We start from the raw sequence: 7,390 nt of genomic DNA, 5'->3' as shown, positions 1-7,390 counted from the left end.
GGTTCCAGTACCGTCAGCTGGTTTCAGGCAGAGCCTTTGGCTTAGGTGCCTCCTTCTGGGTATCTGAGTTCCACCAATGTCTGGTGGTCCTTGGTAGTGCTTTCTGGCACGGGTACCTCCTGCTTAGTAACCGGGTTCCTGTACCGTCAGCTGGTCCTCGGTAGTTCCATTGGCTCTTGTAGCTTCTGCTACCCAACCGGGTTCCAGTACCGTCAGCTGGTTCTCGGCAGTGTCTTTAGCTCTTATACCTTCTGCTCCCCATCCTGGTTCCAGTACCATCAGCTGGTTCCAGGTAGAGCCTTTGGCTTATGTGCCTCCTTCTTGGTATCCGAGTTCCACCATCATCTTGTGGTCCTTGGTAGTGCTTTCTGGCACGGGTCCTTCTTGCTTAGTAACCGGGTTCCAGTACCGTCAGCTGGTCCTCGGTAGTTCCATTGGCTCTTGTACCTTCGGCTACCCATCTGGGTTCCAGTACCGTCAGCTGGTTCTCGGCAGTCTCTTTGGCTCTTGGACCTTCTGCTCCCCATCCTGGTTCCAGTACCGTCAGCTGGTTCCAGGCAGAGCCTTTGGCTTAGGTGTCTCCTTCTGGGTATCCGAGTTCCACCAACGTCTGGTGGTCCTTGGTAGTGCTTTCTGGCACGGGTACCTCCTGCTTAGTAACCAGGTTCCAGTACCATCAGCTGGTCCTCGGTAGTTCCATTGGCTTTTGTACCTTTGGGTAGCCATCTGGGTTCCAGTACCATCATCTGGTTCCAGGCAGAGCCTTTGGTTTGGTGCCTCCTTCTGGGTATCTGACTTCCACCATCATCTTGTGGTCCTTGGTAGTGCTTTCTGGCACGTGTCCTTCCTGCTTAGTAACCGGGTTCCAGTACCGTCAGCTGGTCCTCGGTAGTTCCATTGGCTCATGTACCTTCGGCTACCCATCCGGGTTCCAGTACTGTCAGCTGGTTCTCGGCAGTCTCTTTGGCTCTTGGACCTTCTGCTCCCCATCCTGGTTCCAGTACCGTCAGCTGGTTCCAGGCAGAGCCTTTGTCTTAGGTGCCTCCTTCTGGGTATCTGAGTTCCACCAATGTCTGGTGGTCCTTGGTAGTGCTTTCTGGCACGAGTACCTCCTGCTTAGTAACCAGGTTCCTGTACCGTCAGCTGGTCCTCGGTAGTTCCATTGGCTCTTTTACCTTTGGGTAGCCATCCGGGTTCCACTACCGTCAGCTAGTTCCAGGCAGAGCCTTTTGCTTAGGTGCCTCCTTCTCGGTATCCGAGTTCCACCATCGTCTGGTGGTCCTTGGTAGTGCTTTCTGGCACTTTGGGTAGCCATCCGGGTTCCAGTACCATCAGCTGGTTCTCGGCAGTTCCTCAGTCTTCTTGTACCTTGTGCTACATTTCCAAAATCAAGACCCTAAAGATGACGACCCTGAAGACCACCCCGAAGAAGACGACGACCCTGGAGACGACGACCCTGGAGACGACGACCCTGAAGACCAAGAAGCAGAAGAACAAAAAGCAGAAGAACATTAAGCATAAGACTAAAAATCAGAGCAAAAGATATTATCTAAATTAAAAGCAGAAGAAGACTAAGTAGTGTATGGGGGTGAGTCCGTTCCTCCTCGTGGTGCCCCTGGAAAAAACCTGCTGCTGTAGGCCAAACTGAACGCGGACAAATCCTGTTGTAAATCTTTTGTGAAAGGCAGAACGGAAGGTGTAATCTTCAAACTTTTATAGATAACAACTACAGGAAGGCCTGTCACAAATAAGAATATGATGAAGAAGAAGAATATGAAGAAGACGAAGAAGTAGAATATGAAGATTGGCCGTCGAATACTTTGATGGGCTTGCTGAGCTGTTGGTGCCTTGATTAACAGCTCTGCTGTCCAATTTGTGACTTGGATGTGTGGGACTTTCTGCAGATGTTCAGTGTTCTGGTAATTGCATAGCTACTTAACTGAGTTGTCTGCCCCTGATCCCTGCCAGATGTACAGTACAGACCAAAAGTTTGGACACACCTCATTTAAAGATTTTTCTGTATTTTCATGACTATGAAAATTGTAAATTCACACTGAAGGCATCCAAACTATGAATTAACACATATGGAATTATATACTTAACAAAAAAATGTGAAACAACTGAAAATATGTCTTATATTCTAGGTTCTTCAAAGTAGCCACCATTTGCTTTGATGACTGCATAGCACCCCATCTATCTCCTTCTTGGTCAAATAGCTCTTACACAGCCTGGAGGTGTGTTTGGGGTCATTGTCCTGTTGAAAAATAAATGATGGTCCAACTAAACGCAAACCGGATGGAATAGCATGCCGCTGCAAGATGCTGTGGTAGCCATGCTGGTTCAGTATGCCATCAATTTTGAATAAATCCCCAGCAGTGTCACCAGCAATGCACCCCTCCACCATCACACCTCCTCATCCATGCTTCACGGTGGGAGCCAGGCATGTAGAGTCCATCCGTTCACCTTTTCGGCGTTGCACAAAGACATGGTGGTTGGAACCAAAGATCTCAAATTTGGACTCATCAGACCAAAGCACAGATTTCACTCCTCTAATGTCCATTCCTTGTGTTCTTTAGCCCACTGCTTGTTGCCTGTCCTTTGCAGTGGTTTCCTAGCAGCTATTTTTACCATGAAGGCCTGCTGCACAAAGTCTCCTCTTAACAGTCGTTGTAGAGATGTGTCTGCTGCTAGAACTCTGTGTGGCACTGACCTGGTCTCTAATCTGAGCTGCTGTTAACCTACGATTTCTGAGGCTGGTGACTCAGATAAACTTATCCTCAGAAGCAGAGGTGACTCTTGGTCTTCCTTTCCTAGGGTGGTCCTCATATGAGTCAGTTTCTTTGTAACGCTTGATGGTGTTTGCCACTGCATTGGGGACACTTTCAAAGTTTTCCCAATTTTTCGGACTGACTGACCTTCATTTCTGAAAGTAATGATGGTCACTCGTTTTTCTTTACTTAGCTGCTTTTTTCTTGCCATAATACAAATTCTAACAGTCTATTCAGTAGTGCTATCAGCTGAGTATCCACCAGACTTCTGTACAACACAACTGATGGTCCCAACCCCATTTATAAGGCAAGAAATCCCACTTATTAAACCTGACATGGCACACCTGTGAATTGAAAACCATTCCCGGTGACTACCTCTTGAAGCTCATCAAGAGAATGCCAAGAGTGTGCAAAGCAGTCATCAAAGCAAAAGGTGGCTACTTTGAAGAACCTAGAATGTAAGACATAATTTCAGTTGTTTCACACTTTTTTGTTAAGTATATAATTCCACATGTGTTAATTCATAGTTTGGATGCCTTCAGTGTGAATGTACAATTTTCATAGTCATTAAAATACAGAAAAATCTTTAAATGAGAAGGTGTGCCCAAACTTTTAGTCTGTACTGTAGTATGTGCTTCTTAGTGAGTGTTAGCCGGTTTCTGTTGCTCTGAGTTCTGATCTTCTGACCCTTTGGACCGTATTCTGACTATCTCTTTGTCTTGTCCTTCGGCTTTTGATCCGCTATCTCTTTTGATCCTGGACTGTGACCTGACTTATGCCTGAATTACACCTTTGTCTTTTCCCTTGATTATCTACATACTCTTTGGGTATTGCAAAAAGTACAAAAATAAATTCGGCACTCCAAAGTTAGTTGCAAGAAAAATAGGTAGTGTTTTGTTAACTAAGGTACTGTACATCCACTGGGTATTGACCCTAAAACATCTGACTCTTCTGCCTTACGGCCTGCCTGTAAGTAGTGACTAACGTCACAACTCCCTTTTCTCTTCCACCTACACCGCCACTTCTTGCTCCACGTGGATGTACACCTCTTGGTTCTAGATTGCTAGTTTTAGTTGTGATAATTATATGCTGTTTTAAGTCAGTTCCTTAAAAATATAAAACAAAATAAAAAGATGTAAAAAAATGTAAAGTTTAAAAAAAATACAACCCCCCCTCCCAAAAAACAGTACTGAATTACTCCTCTCTTGCTTCTTCCACCCATACTGCCACGTCCACTTCTTCCAAGACTTGGACGTACGACTCCATGTCCTAGAGTACTTGAAACTCTTCCTCCTGGTTCAAGATTATTTTTTTATTTCTGCTGTGCTTAGTTTAGGGACAGGATACAGTTGTAGTGAGGCTCAATTAGGCTTTGTGTGTGCACAGATTTCCAAAAACACTCTGAGTGTACTATGCACCTGTGCCTTTTTATAGTACTGTGCGTACGCAAAAGGTGTTCTAATCTGCAAGCGTATTGGTAGGATTCATATGCGTCAATACAAATTTTTCCACTTTTATGCACCGATATCTGTGATATTACTGTGACAAAAATCTGCTGTGTGTACTCTGCAACCATATCTGTGTGAGTACTATGTGTGAGTACTATGCCAAAAACCCTCTGTGTACAAATATGTGAGATTACTATACTAAATAGCCTCTGTGTGTACCTTGCAACCCCACCTGTGTGTATGCTATGCCCCATTGTGGAGGGTGAAATTTTTAATCTGCTTCTGTGAGGTTACTGTGCCCAGTGGTAATGTTGTGGACAAAATCATGTGTGCACCGTGCAATGTTTACATTCTGCATAATTTCGTAGGCCTAAGTACCGCTGTACTAATGGTGAGGGGCAGAACAAGTAGAGGCGGTTTGAGATTGGATAGCTGATTGTGCCTCCAGTTCCTTTGCTTTGTATTCCACTGGGTTTCCTCTTAATCATGGCCCCAGTTCCGAAATAAGAGAAAATAGAAGCAGAGTACAATTCCATTATCCCTAGCTAGAGTATTTAAACGTGGTTGTCTGCTTTGAACAATCATTTTTTCAAGTTGAACACAGTTCGTGTCAGCGGGACCCTTAGGCAACAGCATTAGGGAGGCGTTCCAAGGCAAAAGGACTGGGACTGCCCGTAGCAAGCCTCGCGGCGGACCGTCAGCTCGATCCAAGATCATATGACCAGCTTATCATCATCAGCAGCTAGAATGTATGCTACTGCAGCTGAAATTTTGGAGTCATGGAGGAAATGTGAAAACATGCAATGTAGATGAACTTTGTAATTAGCTTGATTGGGGTACTGTACCCCATGCTTTTTGGGAAAAATTTGTAAGCTGCTTCTGTAGGGGTATTCTGCCTCAAGCTCTGTAGGTGAAATTTGTAAGCTGCTTCTGTATGGGTACTCTGCCCCCACTCTGTGAGCAAAATTTGTAACTAGACTTTTGTCAGCGAGCCTTAGTTTCTGTGGCGACACTGTTAAAAGTATTTTCATGATTGTTATGGTGACAGAATCCCTTTAAGAAATTTCCCTATGCACCTTTGTTTGCAGGGCAATTGTCCTGCTCTTACCCCCATTTAGCTTCTTTTTGCAACCCCCTAGCCCTTAGTATGACTATTTTACAGCCATTTTAAAGCACCAAAATTCAGGACCACATTGACTTCTGTTGGGTTTGGATCCACGGTCAAGTTCGAGATCAAGTTTGATCCCGAACCAAACTTTTACTACTAGTTCGGTCGAACTCAATGAACCTGAACATCTACAGGTCTACTAATCTCTAATTGCTGTTCTTTATCATGAGTTCTTTCTAGTGATGGGCAAACCCGAAAGGCAAAGTTTGGAGTGCTTACCAAAAACCTAGTGTCCATACCTGGATCCCAAACACAGACTTCTCCAGGATGTCAATGTAGGATGTCAATGTAAGGGTACATGCACACGTTGCGGATTCCATTGCAGATTTTTCCAGCGGATTCTGCAAAATCCACAGGTAAAATAACCTGCATTTTACCTGCGGATTCCCTGCGGTTTTTCTGCGGATTTTGTGCGGATTTTGCCTGTTTTTACACCTGCGGATTCCTGTAGTGGAATAGATGTAAAACGCTGCGGATTCCACACAAAGAATTGACATGCTGCGGAAAATAAACCGCTGCATTATTGCGTGGAATTTTTCGCAGCATTTGCACAGCGGATTTGGTTTTCCATAGGTTTATATGGCACTGTACATCACATGGAAAACGGCTGCGGAACCACAGGGCCAAATCTGCTGCTCATCCGCAGCCAAATCCGCAACGTGTGCACATACCCTTACAGGTCAGGTTCGGAAGCCCAAGCATCGTGTGTTTCCCACACTTTCATGTGTGTAACAGTGCGAGAAACAACTGCTCTGATCGGTGGTAAGTTTGTTACTGCCAGCACTGCAGTTCTCAAGTTCTCAAGTTGGTAGACAAAACAAAGCATGTGAGCCAGCAGCTCTGAGCGGCAGTAGAAAGGTTACCGCATGTCACAGGCATTGACTGATGAGAATACTCAGAGAGTATTCATCAGCCGGTACCTGTGCAATAAATAAATAAAAAAAGATGTGTGTTCCCTTTCATTTTTGATAACCAGCACAGGTAAAGCTGACAGCTATGGGCTGCAGCCCCTTGGTATCAGCTTTTGGCTGGTTATCAAAAATAGCGGCGTCCCCACGCCGTATTTTTCAATTATTTAAATAAGTAATTATAAAAAAGACATGGGGTCTCCCCATTTTTGAAAACCAGCCAAGCTAAAGCAGATAGCTGGGGGCTGGTATTATCAGACTGGGAATGGGCTATGGATTTTGGCCCTCCCCAGCCTAGATATAGTAGCCCATAGCTGTCACAGGAAAGGCGAATATATTAGATATGGCACTTTGCCCAGCTTTTTCTACTTGCCCTGGTATGGTGGCAAATGGAGTTATAGTATTGGAGTTGATGTAAGCCGATTTATGTCCACTGACATCAAACCGAGGGGTTAGTAATGGAGAGGCATCTATAAAACACTCTCATTAATAACCCCATAGTCATATTGTAATAAAGACACAGCCAAATTAAAGTCCTTTTTTTTAAATAACCAGGCAAACTCCCAACCCTCTATTAATAATAATAATAATAATAATAATAATAATAATAATTTTATTTATATAGCGCTAACATATTCTGCAGCGCTTTACAATTATAGAGGGGATTTGTACAGACAATAGACATTACAGCATAACAATAAACACAGATCAAAACCGATACCAGGAGGAACGAAGGCACTCCTTGCAAGCTTACAAACTATGAGGAAAAAGGGGAGACATGAGAGGTGGATGGTAACAATTGCTTTCGTTGTTCGGACCAGCCATAGTGTAAGGCTCGGGTGTTCATGTAAAGCTGCATGAACCAGTTAACAAATAAATACCTACAAAAGAAAGGCACCACCCACAAATTAATGTATAAAAAAAGTCCTTTATTGATAACAAAGAGACCACAAAGTGGTCATAAAATTGCCTAGACAGGCAACGGTGAGACACAACAGACACAAAACAATGGTGGACAGAGAAACCTGGAGGTAACAGTAAGACATGTATGTGCACTTGGTGTGACGATATCATATACAGATGGGATATAGGTATACT

The sequence above is a fragment of the Ranitomeya imitator genome, chromosome 4 (assembly GCF_032444005.1).
Source record: "Ranitomeya imitator isolate aRanImi1 chromosome 4, aRanImi1.pri, whole genome shotgun sequence".
NCBI classification, from domain to species: Eukaryota; Metazoa; Chordata; class Amphibia; order Anura; family Dendrobatidae; genus Ranitomeya; species Ranitomeya imitator.
This window is presented reverse-complemented; position numbering follows the sequence as displayed.